The sequence below is a fragment of the Neopelma chrysocephalum genome, unplaced genomic scaffold (assembly GCF_003984885.1).
Source record: "Neopelma chrysocephalum unplaced genomic scaffold, ASM398488v2 Primary Assembly neopelma1_24, whole genome shotgun sequence".
Lineage (NCBI taxonomy): Eukaryota > Metazoa > Chordata > Aves > Passeriformes > Pipridae > Neopelma > Neopelma chrysocephalum.
In genome coordinates, this window is record NW_020897693.1 from 14,232,840 (window position 1) to 14,259,356 (window position 26,517).

Genomic DNA, 26,517 nt, shown 5'->3' on the forward strand with positions numbered 1-26,517 from the left:
TACTTCTCAGCTACAATTGATTACTTTGTCTTTTACACTTGCATCATTCCGTCAAGCAGCAGTACATGTGGCATCAATAAGATTATTGGTATGGTGATGATCCACATCCCAACCTGATATGGCCTCCATCATACATTCAAGGTCCTAAATCACAATAGAGCTTGAAGCCTTAAGAGTGACATTCTGGAAAGGAAGAGATGGTACTGGGGACAACTAGCACAATAGTTGGTATTCCCATGACCTGACGATGTGGCATAACAAAGAGTACCCCTAATGACATCTAACTGCTCTCTCACCAAGTTCCTTTTATTATGTGCTTTAAAGCCTTGTTAATATATGCTCTGTTACATACATTAAAATAATAAATAAATCACAAAAGCCCACAACATAAACTAAGTTACTAATATGTCATTAAGAGGGTATCTTGGAAGTGTCCTTTGCTCATATGCTTCAGAAGGAAAGATTCCCATATGAAAGATACTCACATGGTGATCTGTGAAGAAAGCCACATGTATGCTTTAGCATACATGTTCAGCTCTTAATCAAGAATAGTGAGCTCTTTCAACTTGCTGTAGCTTTCCCAACCTGTGTTCTATGCATTTATCAGATGCCCATCTACTAGAGACTGGTTCTCGGTATAAGCTACTCATATATTATTACACCTGTGACAACAGCTCCATACCTGGTACAGCATCAAAAATCTCCCTGTTAGATATCTGCCCGCAACAGTTGCCCATTTGCCCACGACTATTCCCCATACCAAAGATAGAGCAAACTACTGATTTTGTCTGTATCTAGAGACAGTCAAAGGTTTATCTTTCCCTCACTGTTAGGTCAGCAAGGGACACAGACAGATGGTCACCTTGTGCTGAGGCAGCTCAGAAAATGCTTTTTCAAGTTAAAATATAAATGGGTCTTGTCACTTTTTAAGTCTGAAATATTCCACTGGCACCAGTTCAACTGCCTCTTAGTTAAGAGGTTTTTGTACAATAAATAAATTTGTAAAAGTGCTAGGTCAAAAAAAAAACCAACAAACCCAGTCAGCTCCTTCTGCCCCCATTTCTCTCATCATTACAATGCACTCTCGGAACTTTCAACTTCAGGGAAATGCAAATTCTTCAGCTATGAATTATGCAAGAGGAAGGCAATACATGTGGGTATAGATATGACAGAAAAATCTTTTGCAGCACATACAGGATGACAAGGTGCAGAGACAGTGCTCTTCACTCTTCCACAATTGAAGGGGGAATAGTTAAATTATACCTTAGTGAGGTTTTATACACAGCCTTAAGCAACTCTACTTACAGCACCAACACTGCAGAAAGGGACACGTGACTTCTGAGGCCTTGGTTACACGATGACAGAAAGCAACCCGGATACACAGATATAAATCCCACTTAAGGTTACATTTGTCCTTTGCTGCAGATTCTGCCAATCTGCTACGTCCTACTTCACACTTGGTGAAACACATACTTTTACTCTGCCCATTCAATACTCAAGATAAATCAAGTCAATAATCGTCACTGGAGCTGTCTGTTTCAACCAGGCTTTGTGCCACTGGCATACACCAGACTGCAAAACTGTTCTTTGCTCTGTATAAAGTCACAAGCAAGGGGCAAGAGGTGGTGTATATTGAAATAGCAGAATGTATTTCAGACCAAACCAATGATCAAACACCTACAGAACTGCAAGAGATTCCATAAAAGCATGAGCATAAAGTGAGAAGTAGATAAGAGACAAGGTACTTCAGCTGAAAGGTGGAAAACCACAGAGGAGATCCAGTACCTAACAACCCACAGTTCTGCTGGCATATTCTCATCTTTACAATAAATATTCCAGCACACCCACAACAACGTTTCATAAGCATTTTTCCCAGAAGGTACACAGGTTGATAGTAACAAGTCAGAAGTCTTACCGGTAATAACACTAAAATTAGCATTAAATATTACTAAAATTAGCATAAAAAATTAGTGCTCATAGATTCTGCCAGACTATAGAGGAAAACTTTCCATTTTGCACTATTAAGAACTCGGCCCAAAGGCAAAAGGAAAACAAGCAAGCCACGGGATGCAACTTACTTACTCCCATTGTTCTTCACTTACAGCAGTTCCCTCGGGACGAAGGCACTGCAATACAATTATACAAGAAAACTGGGGGTACAGAGAAGTACTACTAAGAACTTACTGCAAGCGTAACACAAAACAGCAACCACACGACTAAAGAGGTAAAGACAGCCTGCCAAAAAAAAAAAAAAAAAAAAAAGGAGGTCAGCAAAGGGCATCAAGGAAAGCTAGTGATGCCGTAACAGCCGCCGGATAGCGTTCACCGCGATGCAGCTGCGGCGCCTGTCTCATTCTTTGTCGGGGATAAAAAGGGAAGAACGAGCTGTTTGTTTCCCTCCCGTTACCACTAGGGATTTCAGAGCTCCTCTCAAGCTACCGGCAGCATCCTGGAAGCTGACAGCCCAGGAGAGGGCCCGCTGCCGAGGAGCGAGTGCGGCAGCGCGCCGGGAGCGTCGCCGCGGGGCATCCGCCTCGGCGGGAGCGGCGAGCGGCATCCGAATGGCAAACAGCACCGTTCCGCCTCTGCGAGCTGAACAGCAAGGCAGGAAAGGGTTTTGACTTTAATTAGCACAATAAGGTGCCACTAAGGAACCTGCTCTTCGGTCTTCCGTAACCTCTCCATGCTTTTTCATTCAAGAGCACTTTCTAAGGGATCTGATTACTGGATCATGTCAGGTGATGTAGTTTCAATCTATCTCTTGGAAAGGTGTGCAAAGGACTATAAATAGAGAACCTAACTACTAAAAGATTTTTTTTTTTGCCTACATCATGCTTAATATACTAAGAACCCTTCACACACTACATTTTTTTTCTCTCTGTGTCTAAGCAATCTTTGGTCACCATCTCACACATGAAAGCACAGAATCTTGCAGGGAGAAATCATCTTTCTCCTACATTTGCACAGCATATAGCACAATAGAATTACTTTCTGGAGAGCCTAAAAACTAATGTACAAAATAACTAGTAAAGCAGTAACACATGATATATGAAATAGGCAACTCAACACACACAAAGCAAAAATAAGGATTCATGAGAGGGAAAATTAATATTTTCAACTATATTTTTAAAAATTCAAACAAAAAAGTCTGAGGGAAGCATTTCTATTATCCAGGATTCACACCAGAAAAAAAAAATCCACACCTGGATGATAATCAGAAATAAAATAAAAATTTTAAGAGTGACATGTAAAGTAGACACTATGACAAAATATTTTGTACTATAGTTGTGTACCAACGTCTCCAAACATTTCTCAAGACATGAGAATGCTTCATTCCCAGACCCAGCTTTACAGAAAGTTGTTTTGGGTTTGGATTTTTTTTCCTGTTGCTGGGGGCAGGGTTTGTGACAAAAACTTACTCACAAATTGGGAGGTAACACACACAAATTTCAGTTTCTAGCCCCAAGACAAGACCACTGGACTGCATTTCTCCCCACAGCCAAAGTTTAAACACTGACTTGGTTCATCTTATAGGCAGTTACACGAATTCGATGCTCTAAGAAGGGAAGATGATCAACATGCAGCCACATTATGGAGACTTCATCAATCTCAACAAGCAAGCACTGCAAGCAACTGAATTCAACTGGCAGATCAAACCAGACAGAGCACTTGGAGAAATAAACAAGGAGATTTCTTAGCTTCAGGTGCTTGTGCAAGGCTTGTTTTCAAGAACTGGCATGATTCCCATCTTGTCCTATCTCTGTTCCTCCTCTTGGTCACTCAGTACTCTGAGACTGACTCTAGCCATGGGAGACCAGTTTTTTCTTATGTCCTTGCATCCAGTTGCTTCCCAGGTCAACAGCTCTGCCACAGTTCTTTGTCTACAGAGCATAGGGAGGACCTGCCTGTAGCTGAAAACAGAGCAAAGTAGCAAAAGCAAAATGAGCTGAATCTAAAATGGCAACTATGTAAAGACAGCTGAGAGCATGCTTATACACGGTATTCTTTGATTAATTTTCCTGTCTCAAGAACTTCTTTAGCTGTTTTCCTCTGATAATGACAATGCCATCTGCTCTTATCATTTATCTGGTATCCCTACCTTTTGGGTACAGACAGATCCCTACTCACATAAAGCATTATCAAATCAATTATGTTCTGTTTATGAAAACATATTTGCTGGAGGGAAGATCACATGGTTACAAGGAAAGTGACTTTAGATAGCAAACCACAAGATACTAGGAAAAAACTAAACCCCACATACAACTTCTTCACATAATTGTCCTTAGCAGCTGGCTGTTTACTCAATCAAGTTCCAGAAGAAATGCCTGAAATCTACCCAGATCCAGTCGCAAGGAAAACCAAACCCCCAGGTCTCCCAGCAATAGGCTGGCAGAATACACAAAACCAAACTGAGCCTCGGAATGTCAATTTCTGGTAGAATTTGCCATGCTCTAATTAAAGGACCATAATCTGTGAAGTCATCAGGCACATTCTAATGGGAATAAGGAAGAGTATTGTATTTATAATAGCTCTACAGCCAACTTCTCAATGAGAGCTCACTAGCTTTGTGTAAAGGAAGTCACCTAGGAAGTCTCTGTAATCTTCATCATTGGAGGCCTTTAAAAAAATAAATTAGACATCTGCTGAAAATTTATACAGGTACAGCTGATCATTCTGTGGACAGACACCATTCTGACATCTTTCCAAACCCACACAAGTTGTCCTTTGAACTACGTAATTTTTAGCCTCCAAGTGTGTTGGTCTCTCCCTCCATAAGCTCCATTGCACCAGAAATAATTCTCAACATATGAGACATCACTAAATAGGTAAGTAGACAGAAATCCTAAAAAGTGCACCCAGAAGCTTTGTGTATTTAAGGTTTGTGAACAACCGTACTCCCCCAAACTGCATATCTTTAATTGAGAGACAAAGTCAACACTGCTATTCAGGGGCAGTTCAGACCATTTCTCCAAAAGAGAAATTGTAAAGTGGGAACTAAGGCTCACAGGAAGTTAGCAAGCCAACAGAAAGGTGAATGATCTTCTCCATAATTATATATCAGCGCCTCAGGACTTGAAAAACAACACCTGGCCAGCTAAAAAAAATCAGCCCAGAGAGACAGGGACTACAATTTCCCAGCAATGTCAGCGAGCAACCAGAGTCTCATGATCACTTTGTTCAAAACTGCAGATATATATAGTGGGGAATGAGAGGGCTTAAAGCTAAAATATGATAAGTGAATCTAAACAACAGCAGAGGGAACAAAGGCCTGAATTTTTAAAAGCTCAATCCTGATTCATGTGTCCAAATGTCAGATTATGAAGAGTCAACTACTATACATGCAAGCCTTCTTAACAAATATAGCTATTAACGCCACAATAAGAATTAGTAACCATGGAGGACTTTTCAAAGTGAATTTTGCTTGCTTATGCAGAAAGGGCACACAAGGTCTAAGAAAATCCATCTTTGAGATCTCTTGATAACTGCTCTCAAGTCTAAAAGGCTCAAATGTGCCACAGTTTCAAGCTTAGTACAGCTTTTTTGAGAACACTTCAGTTAACTAGGAATATTAATAGGCTAAACAACATTTCTTATTTCTTTGCAATGAGGTATATAATGCCCCAACAGCAAATTACACAGTTTATGATGAATTCATGTATTGAAAATCACTTGCAATCACCTTTCTCCAAACTATAAAAGAAATTTAAGGAAAGTAGATATTTTTCTCTACCACAAACTGACAGGATGACCAATGCAAAGATACTTCCACAAATGCAATGTTCTCTCAAAAACATAGGGAAAAGAGTTTTGCATTTGCAATAGCTATTTAGCTACATTATGATTTCTAGTTTCATGTGTCATACACATGAAATACATAAGATGTTGTCTCATTCTGTCAGGTAGATTCAATACTGAGAGTCAGCGGGCCAAATGTGTGCTTTCTTTTCATAACATAGGGCCCAATTACCACTTAGGCTACTATGCAGCAACCTTTTTATCAATTAGCACAAATAGTCACCAGAGCCTGAGCTCAAGTACTTATCTGATTACATATCTTCCCAGAGCATGATAAAGTAAAATATACTCAATCAAGTACAGGAATCTCTTATTTATTACACATCTCATGCTTAGCTAGCTAGTAAACATTAGAAGACCCGTGACAATGTGCCCAGTAAGCTGCCTTAGTTTCATTTTTCTTTGCAGAACAGTCCTCACTAACAACTTGCATGATGAAAGACATCCCAGGTAAAAACTAATGGACTAGTAAGATTCAGTAATGCAACCAGTGGGTCATATCACTTGTATTGCAAATACTGCACATCTGTAACTCCAAAGCTCAACTTATTTGCTTTTCATAAGGTTGAAGGAAGTTCTTACTCTTTGCAGCTTCCAGCACCTTCAGTAAGGTGATCGTGCTGCCTCATCTTGATTGCATAGTCACACCTGTACTGTCTTGCCTTACCAGAGATGAAAAGCTTTATATGGTTGGACTCAATGATATTAGAAGTCTTTTCCAAATTCAATGATTCTACAACTCTTAATGATTCTATGATTGCAATCCGATAGCGTATGTGGTAATGGAAATGACGTTTGAAAACTTCAAACAAAACTTCAACAAAACAGTCATAATTCAACCACAAGGGTCACGTCTCTATTTAGTACTTGTCATTATGAACCCAAACACTCACAAATTGTACAATATAAATGAAGCAGCAGTTATTTACTTCCCTACAACCAAGGGACATACAGATAGCCTCTAATGCATTTAATTAGTCAATATCTGTAAGCACTTTGATGATAAAAAGCGATGTCATGTGCCAAGTATTACTATTGAGTAACCAGCAGCTCAAAAGCATGTTGCCAAAGTACAACAATAAGCTTGTCCTTTTAAACCTGTTCATAATAATTATGGCTGTTAACAACAGATATTGTTCAGCTGAATGAACATGGTGAGACTTCAGCAAACAGTTTTCATCAGTCTGACATTCTTACAAACATCCCTTGCTAAATGTCAAGTGAGATTTCCAGAGGGAAAGAAAAATGCCTTTCTTCCCAGAAAAGGACAAAGTTTACACAGATAAGAAAAGAAAGTGAGACAGAAGTGGAAGCAAATAACTGTTTTCAAAAAAGCTCTAAAATTACTGTCAGCTATACAAATTATTAATAAGGGTCCAGTTCTAAGCAGGAGAAAGAATCAGTTACAGTGCTGTAAATTGCATCTTTTGGACACTGGTATTACTCTCTTTATAGCTAAAGAAGGAAACAAGAAAACACTAATTATTTTTTTCTACTTCACACCTCTATTCTAATCCTTTGAAGAGTTACACAGAAGTAGCTTGCCATGTGTTAAACTGTTCATTCATTCTTTAACATCCTAAACAAAAAAATACCTTTACTTGTGGCACAGAGTACAGCACAGCACATTTCATTACAAGTTTATTTTATTCTCACAATTTAAATATGCAGATGGATTTTTATGAAGGAGCATTTGTAATATTTTGTTGATTGAAATACCCAATGTTGCACAGGGGTTAAAGCCCACAGAATACACTGTATGTCCAAAAGGCTCACCCATATGAAAACCTAGTGGATGAGTGAGCGTTAGCTTAATAGCAAGATGCTCTAAAAGCGTTACCCCAACAAAAACACTCCAAAATTACCAATATTTCAGAATTATTTTCTGTTTGGAAAGTGACCATTTACTGTTTTTTTATAACAAAGGTGCTGAAATATTTTTAAATGGTTATAGAGCGTTTTAAAAAGATAAATCTCTAGTGTGCCTTACTATGAGCACCCATCTTCCACATGTGTATATCAGAATTCAGATCACTTCCATCATCTGAATGTATCTTATTACCAGTAACAGATGCATTACAGTCCTCTATGCATATGGGTTTGATTTGCACTTTGGCCTTTCACTTACATGTAGTCTTAGCATCAACTGCCATTTAATGAGCTGCCACAAGGACTAATGTTTGCAGAAAAAGCAAAGACTGGTGGTGGTTCTCAAAGAAATTTTGATGGTTGAAAGAAATCCACAAGCAAAATAGCCCTATTTCCATAATTTTTTTCAAGCTAGTCCTGAAAGGAATATTCTTACTCTAAGCTTAGAAAACTTCATGGACACTTCCATTTAACAGATTTTTTTTTTAATGTAGGGAAAAGAAAAAGAGACCACTTTGTATTTCCAGGTTGAATCTAAAATTAATCATGCATACACACTTGGAGTAAGCTGAATAATGAAGTTTTTTTCCCCACTGATGGATTCATAAGTATTAATGACTTATGACATCACTTAGCCCATCTGTAAATCAAGGCACTGAATTTCCTACTGCAAGACTAGTTCTACATGGCAAGCAAGAATAAGATTTGTACTTCAAGAGTTGATTAACACAAAAATGGAAACCGTTATTCCAATTCACCACATACTCTGTTACACTGCTAGTGAGGCACACTTCAGATTTGTGATCACTTTCCAAACCATTAGAATCTGGACATGACTGGTTTCCTGATAAAAACATGGGGTTAATTTTTACAGTCATGACTTCTATTTGGGCCAATTTCAAATTGAGATAATTGAAGAAAATTTCAATATTTTACAGCTGTGGAATTTGCACAAGGTTTAGCTCTTGGCCAGAGCACTTTGCTAAAGAGCTTTCATTTAGGACAGAACTGAAGACTTCAGGTCTTCCAACTTTAAGACCTTATGACTTAAGAAGTACCTTAAAACACGACCCAGGTAAAAGTAATGTGATCATAACACACCTAAACCTACATGAAACCTGAAACAAGAGTTCTGAACATTTGACATTTGTCTCAATGGGATTTTACTCTGATTCCTGAGGATAACTCTAACCCTACCAGCTATTCTAGTGTATAAGCAACCAGATTGTCTCTCTCTTTCAAGGGGAAATATTGATTGTTCATATAGAAATTCAAAAAGCACTTGGTAGACCCAAAGTACTGCCATTTACTTTCTGACACTCCACACTAACTAAATCCAACCTAGCAAAAGAACCCTGTGGTGGAGAAAACAGTGCAGAAAAAAAAAATTTAAAAAAATATGAAGGGGACAGGTATGGAGTATCTGTGTTCTTCCATCTAGGAAACAAATGGGTTTTATAAAACTTCAATTGTTCCAAGGTGAAAATAACCACTATTCATGATAGTTACAGGCTTGTTTTAGTCTCCATCAAACCAAGTACCTTAAACATCAACCTCTGCACCTCTAACAGAGAGGGGCAGAGGTAGTTACATTAGCCAGTCCAGTTCCATACAAATAAACAAAATGATCAGCGGGAGTGATCGAAACTAATACACCACAAACAGCAGTCTCATAACACTTTCTCTAAATAGTAAGGCCTTCTCTTTTTTGGCTGATCAATGTCTGAAGTAAGCTTAGGTCACTGTTCTACTGCTCGGTTCCTTCCCTACTCAGTGAACTGATTCAGCAAAATTAGTCATCACCATCTCTTCTTAATGCAGTACTTAATACCCTAAACTTCAACTGGCTTTTTAGATCAAAAGTGGGCAAAAATAAATTATATTTCTATATAAAAGTAGTTACAGTTATGGAAAAAGGGACAGAGGAGATTGGGAGAGGTAATAAGCGCATTTTACCTAATTTTTATTGAATTTATGTGCTTGCCTGTAAGCCCACTAAGCCACAACAACACACACAGCTAATGAAATAATGAGTTGTTAGCACCACCTCTGTATATTTGCTTACCAGCTGCTTTAAAAAGCTAAGCCAGGCAGGGATCACGGCTCTTTCCACAGAGGCCCTGCCCTGCCCAGTGTGAGTGTGACCCCATAGCGGTACCTTGAGGCTGCCTCCCCACCCCATTGTTCCCCTTTGTGTTGCATTTAGGTGAGAGAAACCAGCTGAAACGGTGCTTCAGGAGCCCTGCTGGTGATTCAGTGTTCCCAAAGCTCACACTGCACCATGATAAATTGAATTCAGAAGTGGCACTTCATTAAGAACTTATGGTCTACTTGAAGGTGTCTCTGCCCATAGCAGGGGGGTTGGAACTAGATGATCTTCAAGATCCCCTTCCAACCCAAATGATTCCATGACTGATGCAGTTCCATGACTGATGCAGTTCCATGTCACCAATGAAACAAACCAATTTTTAAAATGTCTACTTTCAGTCATGATAAAACTCAGTAAGAAGTCCAGAACAAAAAAAAAGGAACTAACAGAAAAGATTAAGATATTTGAAGTAGAGATAGGGCTCACTTAAATGGTCTTTTAATGCTGGGCTCAAGATGGACTCTTTCTAAAAGACTTGTAGACAAAACACACTTCTATGGGAGAGGAGGCAAATGGCTATGGTTTGGAAAACATGTGACAAACGTTTGGAGACAAGGCAGGTCAAGGAAGACTGGTTCCAACTCAATATGAAACTTGACCTTCTTTCCACGGACTGAAGTAAAAGCAAAAAGGTCATCTAAAAAGCTTCTGATAGTTGTTCACCTCACAGGTACAAGAGGTTTTTATGTTTTGGACAGAAAATCAGCTTCTGTTGTAGCAGAAGTGATTATGACAGAAGCACTTGAACCTTCTGAAGAAATATCTCTGTGTGTGTGTATATATACATGCACAACTTCTAGCTGTATATATAAGAACAGGAATGCATTTCTAAATAAATACTTTGCTACTCTGAATAAAGTCTGAAAAAGTTAGCATCATGCAGTGTTAAGAGAACAATGAAGGCAGCAGAGACAGGGGGGTATCCACATATATGAAGGTTTGAGGTTAAAACACAAAGTTAATTCAAATTATTTCACGAAAGAAAGTAGCCCAAAGTATTTTGATACAGACACAACCTCATTCTGGCAGTGACAGCATATGATAACAAGACTGATTGTACTATTTAAACCATATTTATGCAGAGGATGGTAGGGACTGCCTTGAACTCAGTGCTTCATCTTATTCAAATTTGGAATTTTTTTTTTATTTTATGTTTACACTTTCTAGAGGAAGAATACGTATAAACTCATCAATGCATATACTTTGTTTCAGTTTTGCCTCTGCCATGTTCAAGAACTGAAAACTTCAAGCCCCACACAGTTTCATCACCTCTTACCAATTTTTAAGTTCTTAATGCATTAATTTCCAAAAACAGGAGTCAAAGCCACCATCTTTGTGCACCTTTCTTCCCCATTTCACACACTCAAAAATCCTCTGCTGATTACAATGCTGTGATATTAGTTTTACGTAATATAGATAAAGTATCAAATATAGAAATAATGTTAACAGCAAGTTTAGGTAACATTTTAAACAAATCTTCATACCACAACAGGTGTGATAGGGTAAAATGTTACACTGTTTTTCTGTGCTTCAAATCTAGATAAAATCCTAAATTTAAATATATTTGTCCTGTAAAGGAATACATACTAAGTCAGGTAGGTGTGGAAATCTGCTTTTTAATCATGGTTTCCTATTTTTGGAATCAAGTTCAATAGAAAATTACACCCAAACATTAAATGGGATGGTTCAACAAGTACAACAGAAGTATGCTATATTAATGTTTTATTATATTCTGCAAATTTAAGAGTGGTCACCATGGAGTCTTATTACTTTTTGATGGAAGCCTATAATATTGATATTCATTAAATGCCATATGGATCATCTTCAGGGGGCAGAGGTTCCTCTAAATCTGACTACAGGTTCAGGCATCACAGCCTGAAAAAAACTCTTGCTACAGGAGTTATTTTACCAAACACTGCAATTACATGCTTTGCTGGGATCAGCTGACCGGACTGCTGCAGGGTCTCTAAGCCCCAAAACTGCTGCACAGTCTGACTATTCTGTTTTACCAGTCAGTGTTCTCAGAAAGAGGTGTCTGTCCTCAGGTTTCCCTATGTAGCTACAAGGCAATTAAAGCAGTTCAAAACCTGGGTGGGTTTTGTAATATTCATCTTTATTGTTCAAACTGATCCCAGAGTTCTACTTTTGTTGTTTCTACCTGTCCTGGTTAGAACGGCTGGGACCAATTCATCACTGGATGAGTGCAACCCAAAACTGTGTATTCTATAGCCGTCCATGCCATTTCCCCAGAAACTGTTGTCAGTGGAGGCCTGCGAGGTGGGGGGATGTTCCTGTCCTCATACCCTTTTATGGAATTCCCCGCTCTGATACCCTTTTATGGAATTCCCCTCTCTGAGAGAGGGACTGAGCACTCCCGCCTGAACTGGAGAGTATATAACTGGGAGTTTGGGGAACCTTGCCACCTCTCGTGGGATCCAGAGGGAGACTGCAGACCACTGCCTTCAACTAGACTGCAGACCACCGCGTTCAACCAGACTGAGACCACCACCCTCAACTGGACTGCAATCACCACTTCTGACCAGACTGCAGCAGCTCTCCCACCAGCAGGTTTATCCCCTCTCCCTTTGCTTTGGACTCGGGGGTGGGCCAAGGTACACCACTTTTGTTCATACCCCAGGGCGCTGGGTTATACATTTGGATTCCGTGGGTTAAAACCAATTGTCTGTCTGTATAATTGTACTTATTGCATTATTTTAATAAATTCTTATTCTGACTTATAAATCTCTCTTTTGAATTGAGTTCATTTTGCCTTGCTGGTTAACTTTTAAACCAGCACATTTTTGGCGCCCAATGTGGGGCAGAGAGAGAGAAGTCAGAATCACAATTTCATTTTAAGCATCTGTGTATTTGGATATAGAAACTCCCCGATCAACATGTTGTTTGGTGCATTCACGTGGGTGTTGTATTTGAGCATGTTCGTATTTCCACAGATGGGGAAGTATTTGCCTATTTTAATGCTCTCTTTAAGACCAGGGAGAGGGATCCAAATTGCTTTATTAGTATACTATGTTTATGTCATCATAACATCAGAAGCAGTGAGTTTCATTGTAAATGTGTATTCCGTCCTGTTTACCTGTCCTGGTTTAGGTTGCTACCTCTGGGGCCTCATTAAAAATCGCACCCAGCCCTTTGGGGGAACAGTGGGGAATGGTTGTTTCCAGCCTCTCACCTCCTTCTTCCCCTTCAGACCTGGTACAACAGCTTTTGAAAATATTGATTTTCCTTTTGATGTTAAGGACAGCATAATGTTATTGTTAGTGTTGCTTTGTCTGCTCTGTACTGTCTACACCATGCTTAGGGTCAGAACAGGGCCTTCTAGGGAGGCTGTTTGGATGCCTGTCCTGGGAATGGATAATGCTGAGTGGCACGGGAAGTGGGAGGACATCGGCCAGTATTTGGAGAAGTTTTCTCCTCCCATGATCTGGAAATTCACCCCTGAACAACTGCAGGATCCTGTCAGCATGATAAAACTGGTAAAGGAAAAATGCTCTGGCAGCTCCAGAGATGGTCAGCTCACAGCAACCTGCTGGGCCCTGGCCACTGCCTACCGGGCACTGCTTGACATGGTACAGCACTGCCAGGGGGAGGAGAGAAGGAGCAAATCCACAGGCACCATGTCCACCCAAACCACAGCTGAGTCGGAGGGAGAAAGAAATAAATCAACTGGCACCATCTCCACACAAACCATCGAGGAGCCAGAAGGACAACGGAAACCAATAGCAGTCGCCCCTGTCCAGAAAAGGAAATCGAAGACTAAATCAGTCCGTATAGCAAATGATGACGAAGAGGCAGGACCTTCACATCCACCGGAGGAGACAGAGCCAGAAATAATCACTCGGTCCCTATCCCTGGGTGAGCTACGTGAGCTTCGGAGAGAGTTCACACAACAGGCGAACGAGTCCATCCTGACCTGGCTGCTCCGAATCTGGGATGCCGCCGCTAATGATACAATTCTAGATGGAAGTGAAGCAAGACAACTGGGATCCCTGTCTCGAGATGTCGTCATTGATCAGGGGATTGGAAGGAGGCAGGAAACTCTCAGCCTCTGGCGGCGACTGTTGTCCAGTGTAAGGGAGAGATACCTTTGCAAGGAGGACCTCCACGTACAGCAAGGACAGTGGAACACAATGGAACAAGGTATCCAGTGCTTGAGAGAATTGGCTGTACTGGAGATAATCTTTTCAGAGGACGAAAGATTTCCTAAAAGTCCAGATGGTGTACAGTGCACATCCCAGATGTGGTTGAAGTTTGCACAACTCGGGCCAGAAATGTATTCCCGCTACTTAGCAACGCTGCAATGGAGGGAGGGAGAGGACAAGGTTGGTGCATTGATCAGCAAACTCAGGATTTATGAAGACACTGTCACTGCCCCATTACGAGCCCACGTCTCATCGGTGGAAACCAAACTGGCTGAACATGTTCGAAGCCTGGAAGAGAAGATTGAAGAAGGACACCAGAAGCTAAGAGAATAAATTAAGGAAGGGATCTTCCATACCTCGCCAGGACAAACAAGGGTCTCTGCTATCAGGAGCCAGCGTCCCCCAGCTAAGGAGAGAGGGTACACTCCACGTGGCAATCTATGGTTTTACCTCCATGAGCACGGAGAAGATATGAGGAAGTGGGATGGAAAACCCACCTCTTCCTTAGCAGCCCGGGTACGTGAATTGAAAAGAGGAACAAGTACCACAAGGAACTCTTCAAGGATGAATGCTGCTCCAGTGTCTCGTAGGCAAGACTCCAGACGGCACAGGAATGATGATATGTCTGATCCTCTTGAAGGGACCTCCAGGTCATACTTACAAGAAGAGCGCAATGAGTACCATGACCAGGACTAGGGGTGCCCTGCCTCTAGCCAGGTAGAGGAGAGGGACAATCGAGTTTATTGGACAGTGTGGATTCGGTGGCCTGGCACATCAGAGCCACAAAGATATAAGGCTTTAGTTGACACCGGCGCACAATGTACTTTGATGCCATCGAGATACATAGGGGCAGAATCCATCTCTATTTCTGGGGTGACAGGGGGATCCCAACAGCTGACTGTACTGGAAGCTGAAGTGAGCCTGACTGGGAAGGAATGGCACAGACACCCCATCGTGACTGGCCCAGAGGCCCCGTGTATCCTTGGCATAGATTACCTGAGGAGTGGGTATTTCAAAGACCCAAAAGGACTTCGTTGGGCGTTTGGCATAGCTACTGTGGAGGCAGAGGAAATTAGACAGTTGAACACCTTGCCTGGTCTCTCAGAGGACCCCTCTGCTGTGGGACTGCTGAAGGTTGAAGAACAGTTGGTACCGATAGCCACAGCAACAGTGCACCGTCGGCTATACCGCACCGACCGAGACTCTGTGACTCCTATACATAAGATGATCCGTGAACTGGAGACCCAGGGGGTGGTCAGCAAGACTCGCTCACCCTTTAATAGCCCTATATGGCCAGTGCGTAAGTCCAGCGGAGAGTGGAGGCTGACGGTGGATTACCGTGGACTCAATGAAGTCACACCACCCCTGAGTGCTGCTGTGCCGGACATGCTGGAGCTCCAGTACGAGCTGGAGTCCAAGGCAGCCCAGTGGTATGCCACCATTGACATTGCCAATGCCTTCTTCTCCATTCCTTTGGCAGCGGAGTGCAGGCCACAATTTGCTTTCACTTGGAGAGGTGTGCAGTACACCTGGAATCGACTGCCTCAGGGGTGGAAACACAGTCCCAGCATTTGCCATGGACTGATCCAGACTGCACTGGAAAAGGGCGAGGCTCCAGAACATCTACAGTACATTGATGACATCATTGTATGGGGGAACACAGCGGGGGAAGTCTTCGAGAAAGGAGATAAGATAATCCAGATCCTCCTAAGAGCACACTACCCTTGAGGGAAACAAAATCAACCTTGCAATTCCAGAGCAAGATCTGTAACATGACATATTAGCATACACTGCTGTACAGACTACGGCTGGATCTTCACACCCACTACTGAACCACGGGCTATGCAAAACAATGGAAAGGAAGACATAGCCTCAATACAGCAAGTAGAACTTCATAGTTGATTCAGTGACTCAACTCTTGCCTAATGCTTCTCAAATTATTCTTGAGCCAGCCTTTGTGGAAGAGAATGAGTCAGAAGTTGCTTGTGTATTTCATCTCCATACTTATCAGCATAGGGCATGCAAACAACCAAAGAAAAATAATTAACAACAGCAATGTTTAGAAACAAAACCAAAACTAGCCTTGCTAATAGTCTAGTTCCTCCTTACACCCTAAAATGACACAAAAGCTGCCCATTATCCTGACATGGTGATCAATTTTTTTGCCCTCTCCAATATGAATACCAATTGCATCAGTTCTAGACAGGTCTTGTTGCACATAGTTCAGAGGTGGGCATCTCCAACATGATCCATTTCCCCATCTGTCCTGCACTACTGCAGTGTAGTTTTAAGCCTATTCATCCAATGAACATAATGCAAAAGGTAGCAGCAAGGCAATACTAGTGTTCTGATCCCCACTCCTGCCTGTGGAGGAGCATCTTAATAAAAGAATTTTGGCTTTAAAGGTCACAGGCAGCAAAACAACAAATATTTGAACCACAGCTTTGACCCTTACAGCATTGTATTGATTGTGCATCCTATTTTGTTCCAGTTCTGCCAATTTAAATAGCATGATCTCTAAAGGGAGGTATTGCTTTGTCTCACAAAATGACTGCATTTTAACGGCCATTCAACAACAAATTCCAAAAAATTACTACTTGCTGAGTGCCTGCAAGTAGAAATTGAAAGCCCAAGCAAGTAAAAGTATTCCTTCATTTCATGAAACTCAGGGCATCATATATCTAATGAAATGCCATTAAAGATATTTGTTACTGTAATACAGAGAAAGCAAGTTAATCAGAAATAGCAGAAGTGTCAGAAGTACACAAAATGGTGACGGTAAAGCTTCTCATTTTTGTTCTGAGGGGTAGTAGCCATGCACTGGGGTAAAAATTTACCAGCTTAATGCAATAGCTCAATAACAGTTTTAGTAGTCTATACAGTATACAAATCTATACACTTTTTACCCTACAGGAAAACTGGTCATAGAGAAAGCAAAAAGCAACTAAAACAGATCACAAAGTAGCTGCATAAGGTTATAGTATATCAAATATAAGACGGTTGTTCTGACTATACCTACCTGAACTTTGTTAATGTCATCAGCCACAGAAAAAGAGCCTGCTCCCTCTAAAAGGGCCAGATCACTACCCTAGATTTAACTGCAGTACATAATCCCAGTGCTATTCAGGATTAGTATATCTACTGAATAGGGTAAAAAGAGCATTGATTAGGTATATTATTTTCTTTTGACTGTATAAACTACAGAATTCAACAAAGATTTCCCATTTGGGACAACAGCAAGGACAAAAACCATTAGTTTCATCTCATATCACCCACACATCAACTCCTTCTCAACAACCTCAAGTCTTAAAAATAAAATTGAGGCTCTAGAGATCTGAGAAAAAAACCCAACAGCTCAAGCAGCAGACCTTGAGATGAGATCTTTAAAGAAAGACAAACCACCACACTATTACACTAGTAGTCTTGCTCAAAACATTTTTATTGTATGAGCATGTTCATAATTTGTTTTAGAAAAGGAAACAAAGCATTTTTCCTTTGTCATATTAAAAATTCAAACAGAGTATTACAGTTACTAAGGGCATTTACCAGTCCTATTACTAACAATGGTAAAAAGCCCTTGTAACCTTAAATTCTTAATGTTTTCTAGTGTCTGCGTTATCCTACTAAAATCAAATGGAACATCAGGGCCTTTTGTAGAAGACATGCTCTTCTTGCTCCAGTGACCTTTTCTCCACTGCCTCTTGTAGTGCTTACCACTGGGCTTAAATAATTAAAAAAGCCTAAGCCTGAAGTGATTGCAGATATGTACCTACATTTGAAAAGTACTATTTAGACAATAATTTGTAGAACAACTGGAGGCCAAATGTTTATTCTCATAAACTGACATCCTTATTGGAACTACCTACTCATTTCCATTGCCTGAGGGCCTGGACAAGGATCATGAAAGCAGCCTTCTAGTACACCAATTACAGTTAAACAATATGGAAAGAAAGGAAGAAAGAGACAATTGTCAGCAAAATTCAGAAGTAAAAGAATTTAAGTATTAAAAGCTCAGGCATGGTTTCTGATAAAAAATAGGAGAAGACTCTCATTGTACAATAGATATTAAACTTGTACATAATAACCTTAGAAAATAATTACTTTTGTTCCATTTGGAAATGTGTGGTATTTTTCCAAATATTCATAGATTTAGAAAAATGACTCGCCAAAATGCCCTTTCTCCTCCCTCAATAATAACACAAAATTCACTTCCACTAGCAAATTAAACATTTATGAATATCAGAGCAGTAGTTTTATCCATCTCTACTTCTTCTGCATCCTCAAGGCCATCACTTTATAACATTCTGATTCTGAAATTTCCCTTCTGATTTCCAAAAGGGCAAAGAGAAGGGTGGTGTTGGGGAAGAGTATTTCCTGCTGATACCACCATAAACATTTCAAACTGGCTCATTCCTAGACAGAGACAAAGATGTAAGTTTATGTCACTGACAAATAAGATGTGATGAAAAAAGTCAGGCTTCTCCACTGCTAGACCTCAAAAATCTTCTATTACATTCCAGATAGAAAAATCATTGAAATGTTCATGATTCACAGCAAAGCTCTGATTTCAAATGGGAAATAACATTACATAAGTAAGTATTTTGGGCAGACATTTTACTCAGTTTCTCCTGTCTTTCTACATTCTGTAAACATGTCTAGTAGGAACACACATATCTGTGTGTTCCACAGGTGTGGAACTTCTCTATTCATCTAAATGAAAAAGATCTCGCATCTCCGCCTACTTCAGAAAAAGAATATAATAAGAAGAATTAAGGCAGATTAAGAGACTCTTTCAGGCAGCTTAAGACCCTTAAGCACACATTCCCAAGCCAAGTATTTATAATACAAGAAGTCTCCTAGTTACCTCTCTCAACTGTCACTGTTTTCAGTATTGCATAAAGCTGCTTAAACTATAAAGCTGATTGTCAAGGGAATCCCAGTCTGAAGGGATCTTTTGCGGTCTGAAAGGGTTGTGACTTCTGTAGAAGGAGGGCATCAGGTTACTGTAGCAAGCCCTGACTATCATTGACAATGGAGGAAAAGAAAAACTAACAAGTCAGGCTGTACTGTCTCTCCCCTACCACTCATTTAAATTGCAGGGTAGTTGCAAGGCAGGACAGAGCCAAGGAGGGCTAGGGCAGTCCCTGCTCCCTGAGGCCTCTTCACTCTCCAGTAAATAGCACAGATACTCTCCCACAGGTCACAGGAAAACAAGAGGTGTTTCTGAGCAGCACTGCCATACACAGCCCGCTCCACTACAAGCATCCACTGAAATTTCAGTGGCAAAAACCCCATGTGGATCAGGTGTGACATGAAACTTGAAGAGGAGAAAGACAAATATTTACCACCTGACAGCCAGGTTACGTTAATCCAACTATACATTAACTCCGCCAAATTCTCCGCATATTCTAGAGCTAATAATATAAAGTCATTCATGACTTTTTTAGTCACTCAAGATCATCACAACTTACAGTTTTGGCTTACACTTTTCACTGGAAGACGGGGTGATTACATAGACTGTGGCAATTTTTAAGGTTTAACTCATGAACCCCAGAAATCATACTTTCTTTTCCAGAAGTTAAAATACTTACCCATTCAGCTTTATTACTTCATAATTTATGATACAAATTTTCAATGCATTAATCACTTTGAATCTTATCTCTGGATACTGAGGCTCTTCCATACCTACAAATTGAATTACCTCTTCTGCATGTCTTAGTTTGCTTCAGGCTTCCTGAATTCAACTGATCCTAGCATTAACTATTGTTAACCTACCACTACTAGAATTCTCCCCAAAATCCTATCTAATCTCAATTTTAGCTCATACCCATAAAAATTTCTAACCACACAAAGCATCTTGTTTTTCTGGGCCTGCACTCTTCTCTAGTTCACACACTCCTTTGATTCAAACATGTTCCAAATTATGTCTCTCCACTCATTTGTTTTCAGAACTAGATTGCAACTAGCCAAGTCCAAGGTTTAAGTTTTCAAAGCTTTTTCCAAGATCTCCAAATCCTTTATGAAGTTTTGATAATGCCACTCCTGTTATTAGCCTTGCTATATCTATCTACTCCCATTCAAAATAAAAACGTGGACTTGAATCCTGACTAAGTGTCATTTCTGAAATATATGCTTGAGATGCTTAAAAAGAACATTCTACAACCCATTTCCTCCCCACACTCAAACTGCTAAAATACACTTTGGCTGCATGCAAAATTAAAATTTTCTTCCACATGCAGTCAGTGTGATGCAATCACTGCCTATACTTTTCAAGAATATGAAGCCACTTTTCTCTTTGGGGTAATCACTGCAGTGTTTTTCCTTCTTTCTTTGAGTTCACCCATTCCACCCTTTTCTCTCCAGTTTCTACTACTGAATTTTCTGCTTCTCAGAAGCAAGCTACTCTTGCAGGTTAAGTAGGTAGATCATTTAGCTTCGGAGTGCATATTTTTTTTTCCTGAAATAACTGAGGGTATAGCGAAGATTTAAAGGTATATGTGAAATGCACAGTTATTAACATGAGTGGCTCCCCAGAAGATGAAAAAAATAGGTTGAAACAAATGCAGCCTTAGTGTGAGAGCCTCTGTAGAAAGGCCTAACCTCAGAACATTCACTTTCTTTGTTCCTTCAACTAGAACCTCCTAGTGAAGCTTTCAACAATGTTTAACTGAAGAACAGTAAGGGGGGGGATGGAATTTACCCAGAGAAGCACCATCCCTAGGTTTTCCTAATAATACCAAAATGTCTTATTAGTTTATTAAGCAAATGAACCACCACATTTCTAATGCAGAAGTGTTGCTTTTCTTTCTCGTTTACCAATTTATTCCTGGGACAGCAGAAAGGACAGCAAAGATTATATACTGGTAAACAAATTCAAAAAAAGCAAGCCAAGATTCTATGAAAAATAAGCGCACTGCTTGATAGCCCCACGTATTTTCTCCTACAAATAAACAAGAGAAGGGGGGGTTGCTCCCACAGGGAGTTAAATAAAATTAAGCAAACATTTCCATAAAAATTACTGTCCTCCCACCTCTGTCTGTACCTTTACTTCACACCAAATCAGCAATTTCAGAGAAGCTAAACAAAGAATTATATAATCCTGTTCTTACTCTTGTAAACAGGACAAACAACAGGACTGGAACTGATTCTCTAATTACTAGTACGTGCTGGACTTCATGAGCCCTTGACAAATTTAACCTACCAAAACAACACCTTAAATTATCAAAGAGGTTAGAATAGGCCTCATGGAAAATTTCCCGGCCAGAGTTTGCAAGCTCAAAGACATGTCAAAAATGCAGCAAGAGAAGCCCTTCATGTCTGCAGTTATGAGCTTCATTTAAACACACTTTTGTTTTAAACATTTGTTAGCCTTTGCAATGCATAAAATACAAAACAATACTTACCATCGATGGTAAATATTGAATAAAGAAACTTCGGCAAATTACACAATAATTGCTGTCTGTACAAAATTTTATTCAATATACACCGGGAAGAGATCTAGATTTCTTGCTACAATTCTGCCTCTGCAGTATATGTTCTGAGAAAGTCTCCAGGTTCTGAAGAAACCTCTGCCCACCACCCTCCTCCAGGATCAATAGGATTCTACCTTACATAACCACTCTAAGTTTGGCAGCAAGCATTCTTTCATGGCAGCATCTTGCAGATTCTGAGCACACAGAAACAGTAAGTTTCCTCCTTAGCGATACAAAATGGCTGTACAGAACTGAGCATACCACTGGGTCATTTGAATCTTAACTTTGAGAACTTCATCACCACCAGCAGCATGAAAAGTAACAGCCTCTAGAAGCAAATACCTACACATGTATACCATGCTCTCAACACTACTCTTTCAGACCAGCCCTGGAAGCTACATTGTCTAAATAAATTTTTTTTGTTATACACCTCAAACGTACATGAGCTTTTGTGCTAATTTGATAAAAATATAAGGAACTCTTACCTATCAAAAGATGCTTTCTTGGCTACCTCAATCTGTGAAAGGCCAAATAACAGGGTGTCTTCCCTAAACAGCCTGTCTGTTTGAAAAACTAAGAGATTAAACAATCTCCCAAACAAACTTAATTTTCACACTTCCAACTAGGAATACTGAAAGCAGAAAATTAATTGGCTTTAAACTCAAAACTCTGAAGCAGCAGATTATCTACCATCCCAGGAACTGAATTTTGGACTCCTTCGATCCTAAACTTTATCCTTTGACACAGAATCAGAAGGAATTAGAAGGAAAGCAATACAAGAAAAGTGTAATTTACTGCAGTCAACTAACTTGTCTACTGAAAAGATATATTTGCAACTTCATTTTTTTCTGAAATGGCAAAAAGTAAATTTTTACTTATTATTAATTCTTTTAAAGATTTAAGAACCCTAACTCTACGTACATGAATTTCCAGCAATCATACTATTTGTCAAGGTACACAATGATAAGCAATGTGTGTTTACTGATAAACTATTCTTTTCTTTCTCATTATTTCAAAACCAGGCCCAGTGTCATTACATTAGTGTAAGATAATGTTGCGGACCAACACAATGAGTCAGCAATCAAAATGACATGTTCTGCAATCCCACAGAGCTTGTTCTTTTGGTTTAAGTCATGGAATTGCTGGTGCACCTCCTCTCTACCATCCTCCCCTTGCTTGCATGCCACTACACTGCTCCAAGATTCACTTACCAGTTGTCAGCCCAGCTTGTTTCAGAAAGAAGAAGGAATTCATGTGTAAAGTACCCTGGGTCTTAGAAACACAGAAACATGTGCTGGAGAAGGTTAGTGCCTGGTTGGCTGACTTCAGCAACAAGGAAAGGAAGATGCTCAATTAACTGGAACTAAGCGAAAAAGAAATTGCGGTTTTCTATATCTTCCACTTATTCTTAAAAGAACATTTAGACAATTCAGCTCATAAGAATGTCATTGTACCCATATTCCTACTGAGACACTTTACCTATAATACACTACTAGACCTGTGCAGGCCTTTCCTTCATATTTCAGCAAGATATTTGAGTAGTGGATTGAGCTCATATAAGGAACCGAATAGCACAGAGGAGAAAGCAGTTTCCACATTAGGTGAGACTGAAGTCATATGGGGCATTACACTATGAAATGCAATTGAAATTGAAGGACCACTAAGATGAAACACTTGACATTCTTTTAACAGTTTAACTACTGGGGTTTTTGCTTAAAAAAAGACAACAAAAAAACAAACCAAAACAAAAAACAAACAAACAAACAAAACCATCAAACGACACAGTCCAACTGGTGCTAAAGCCTGTTCCCACATAAAATCTGCTAGCACTGAGTATTCATTTCCATTCTTACCATAAAAATAACAACGATATTAGAAACCAAAATTGATCCTGTGATGTTATGTTATATACAACATCATGTACACAACGTACAAACAAAGTCAAAAAATTGCAAATGTGACAGTTTAATTAGGAAATCAGAATTGAATTCCAGGAAAAGTTTTAAGTAAAATCCAATAAAACAACAAAACCGGGGGAGCAGAGGGAGAGAAGCACAAAGTTTCCTCTTCAGTGAATCTGTTAAAATGCCAAATAACCACCATTTGCTTTAGTCTGCAATATATAAGATCATACTACATGCAAAACCAGAGATAGATGATTAATAACACCTGGACATCATGAATAGAGCGGTAACATAGTTTTCCAGCATACAAGTGACTGCCTCCCTGCTTGGTTTAGGGCAACACTTCTAAAATTATATTTCACACATAAGAATACACAGAAATACTAGTGGAGCAAATGTGTTGTCTTTTTCACCAGAACATGAAAGTTTCATCTCCAGGCAGAACATTTCTCCCATACTTTCATCCAGTCAACATCTCTGCTTTGATGGTCTTGTTCCATACTTCAATTCTAAAACCAGAGTAGGGCTTCAAAAATCATGAGTTGTCATTTCTTCACACACACCCACTTTTTTTTTTTTAGCCCTCATTACATGCAGATTGTTCCCCATAGTTAAAAGAGAGCATAGCTCATTGCCTGATGAAAGAGATTCCTGCGCTACATGCAATGGGGGCTTGAGGAAAGTCCAGTGAGGGAAAACTATGGCAAACTGCATCCTGCCCAGAAAGATTTGCTTGTCATAATCATAATCCAGTAAATGCACATGCAACACAGAAACATCACTTCCAGAAAATGAGGAAAAACACACCTATAACCAGTTCTCCTTTCTTCCTTAATCTATCTTTAAAGCTATTATGCAAAACCAGTGGGAAATAGAGGGACTGACTGACAGGATGCAATAACATAAAGTGATTTGATTACTCTGAAGCAGAGCCTTTTCATTAAGTTTTAAGCTTTACAGCACAGGATCTATTACAAGAAGGGTCATTATACTTCTTTGTACCAAATGGATCATCCTATTTGATGTGTCCTTGTATTTATAAATCTGACATAATTCCCCATTTCTTTACATACATTACATATGTATACTTACACATAGAAGCCCCTCAGCATCGGGTTATTCAGTAGAACTGTATTTTGACCCACATCTTTTTGCACTAAATATCCAACTATCCCATATTTCAAAGAGATACCATATCCTTCAATAATAGTCATTCATATTCATGTAATTGAGAAGGCGTGAGTACCCAGTAACTCCATTTAGAGAATGAAGCACCTTTGAAATGTATTTACAGATGGTTTTCTTACCTCATTGGGAATGCTAAGTACTATCAGTGCAGCATTAAAAAAAAAAAAAAACCACAAGAGCTCTGATTCTATTGAAATGCAATGGTATTTTATTTCTATTATTCAATGGAAAGATGGAAAAGGCTACAACAGTCATACTGGTCCTGCAGAAACTGCATTGATGGAAAGGGGTGCGGGTGGAAGGATAAGTGCCAGGTTTAAACACCGAGTAGCACCAGAGCAATATGACTGATAGATCTCCAGAAAATCTGGAGTGCCACGAGCAATGCTAGATAAGTAATTTACTTTGGTCACCTGAGTGCTTAGAAGCACCTCCATCCCAAAAATTAATGGCCTACAAGAACTCATTTGTGATTGGCACTTTGTTCTGTATGAGTTACTGTTTGGTCCTACATATTTCATAAATTCTGTAGTCAAAAAAAAAGGAAAAGGAAGCAGCATTCAAAAGGATAATGAGAAGCAAACAGATGAACTTCACATAAGTGATGCACAAATCCTAAAATTTCTGTTCTGCTACCTTCTACTTCAGCTAACAGCAGCAGAAGCAGCTTTTTGCTTACATATTCATCATTCCAGAGCTGACTGAAAGGCAAAGAAAAAACTAGACAAGATTTATGAAAATATGGAGGCTTCTACTGAAGATATTGTATGAGCTATATTTCTTGCCCATTCTAAATACTTTCCAAATATTTTAGCTTGTTCAATACAAAGATTTCTCTTCCTAGAAATTGTAATACCTTTGAAATGAAAGGAGTTTTCTAGTGCTACTTAATTAACATTCTCCAGCAGCCCTATAGATCATTATTTTGCGAGCATTTTTACTGTGGAAATGGCAAGGGGAGAAGGCAGGGCGGGGGGGGGAACAGAAAAGGATATAAAAAGGAGATACAAATTACAAGAAGACTTTACAAACACCACACTCCTATGCACCTAGTACTAATGTTTTTGCCTTTTTCCCCCCACTTCAAGCAAGCAAGCAGGAAACAAACAAGGAAACAGAAGAGGTAGACAACCCCCTGGACTTACCTTTTATACAGTCCCTCTGTAAACTTCTCAAAAAGAAATTTAAATTCCTCGAGCTGAATTTGATTCTTTCAGCTTTTTTTCTTTCTTGAGTCACACAGAAGCAAAACAATTAGTTTTCAGAGGTTCCATTCACTGCTCTTCCATCCCCAGCAAAATGCGTCCAGGAGACGATGCCAAAAGTAAGCCCAGAACTCAAAGGCAATTGGAAAAGGGAGCGTAGGGGGTTGCTGAAAGACCAGATTGTGAAATTCAGTAGCTTCAGCACAGAAATATCCTACTGTACAATGTACCTGGCTTCTTGCTCATCAAAAAACTGTAGTGCAAACTGTCAGTAGTAGCCTCCAATAGCTGCTGTGTGTGCTGCAGATGGTATGTCTCACTGTTACCTTCCCAGATGGGTAGAGGATTCAGAGATCAGCAAATCCAGGGGGTCGCCTCCAAACCAGGTGGATTGCCAGCCACTCATTCACTCAGTCCAATTAATCAAGACAAGAACAGCTCAGTCACCGGAGGTATCTCCTTCCAGGGTGCACAGGATTATGGCAAGGTTATTAATCTTGCTTTGCTGCATCCCCCCCACCCCCCTACATTCAGCAGCCTGCACCGAGATGATTGCCAGCTCTGTCTCTGTCCCTGTTCTACTGCATTTTGCTCAGCCCTCTGTTGCTGCAAGTGAAACACAGAGGAGGGAGGAATACTAATAAGGTGGTTAGCTACAGTTTCTTTAAGGCATTCTACATACTGTGTGTGCGTGTATGTGTACGTGCATGTGTGTGTGCATTTTCCATGGGGTGATCTGGATTTCTTGGCAGCTGAAATAGGACTTGTTTCTAC

General features: G+C 39.8%; 1 protein-coding gene across 5 annotated transcripts in view; it reads right to left on the reverse strand.

The window, feature by feature from the left end:
- LRRC4C (leucine rich repeat containing 4C) overlaps positions 1 to 26,285 on the reverse strand; it is a 505,344-nt gene extending 479,059 nt beyond the window's left edge. For all 5 annotated transcript variants that reach the window (XM_027704208.1, XM_027704172.1, XM_027704181.1 and 2 more), the window contains exon 1: positions 25,684 to 26,285. The gene's annotated coding sequence lies outside the window, so the exon portion shown is untranslated. The remainder of the gene's footprint in view (positions 1 to 25,683) is intronic.
- Between the last annotated feature and the right edge of the window lie 232 nt (positions 26,286 to 26,517).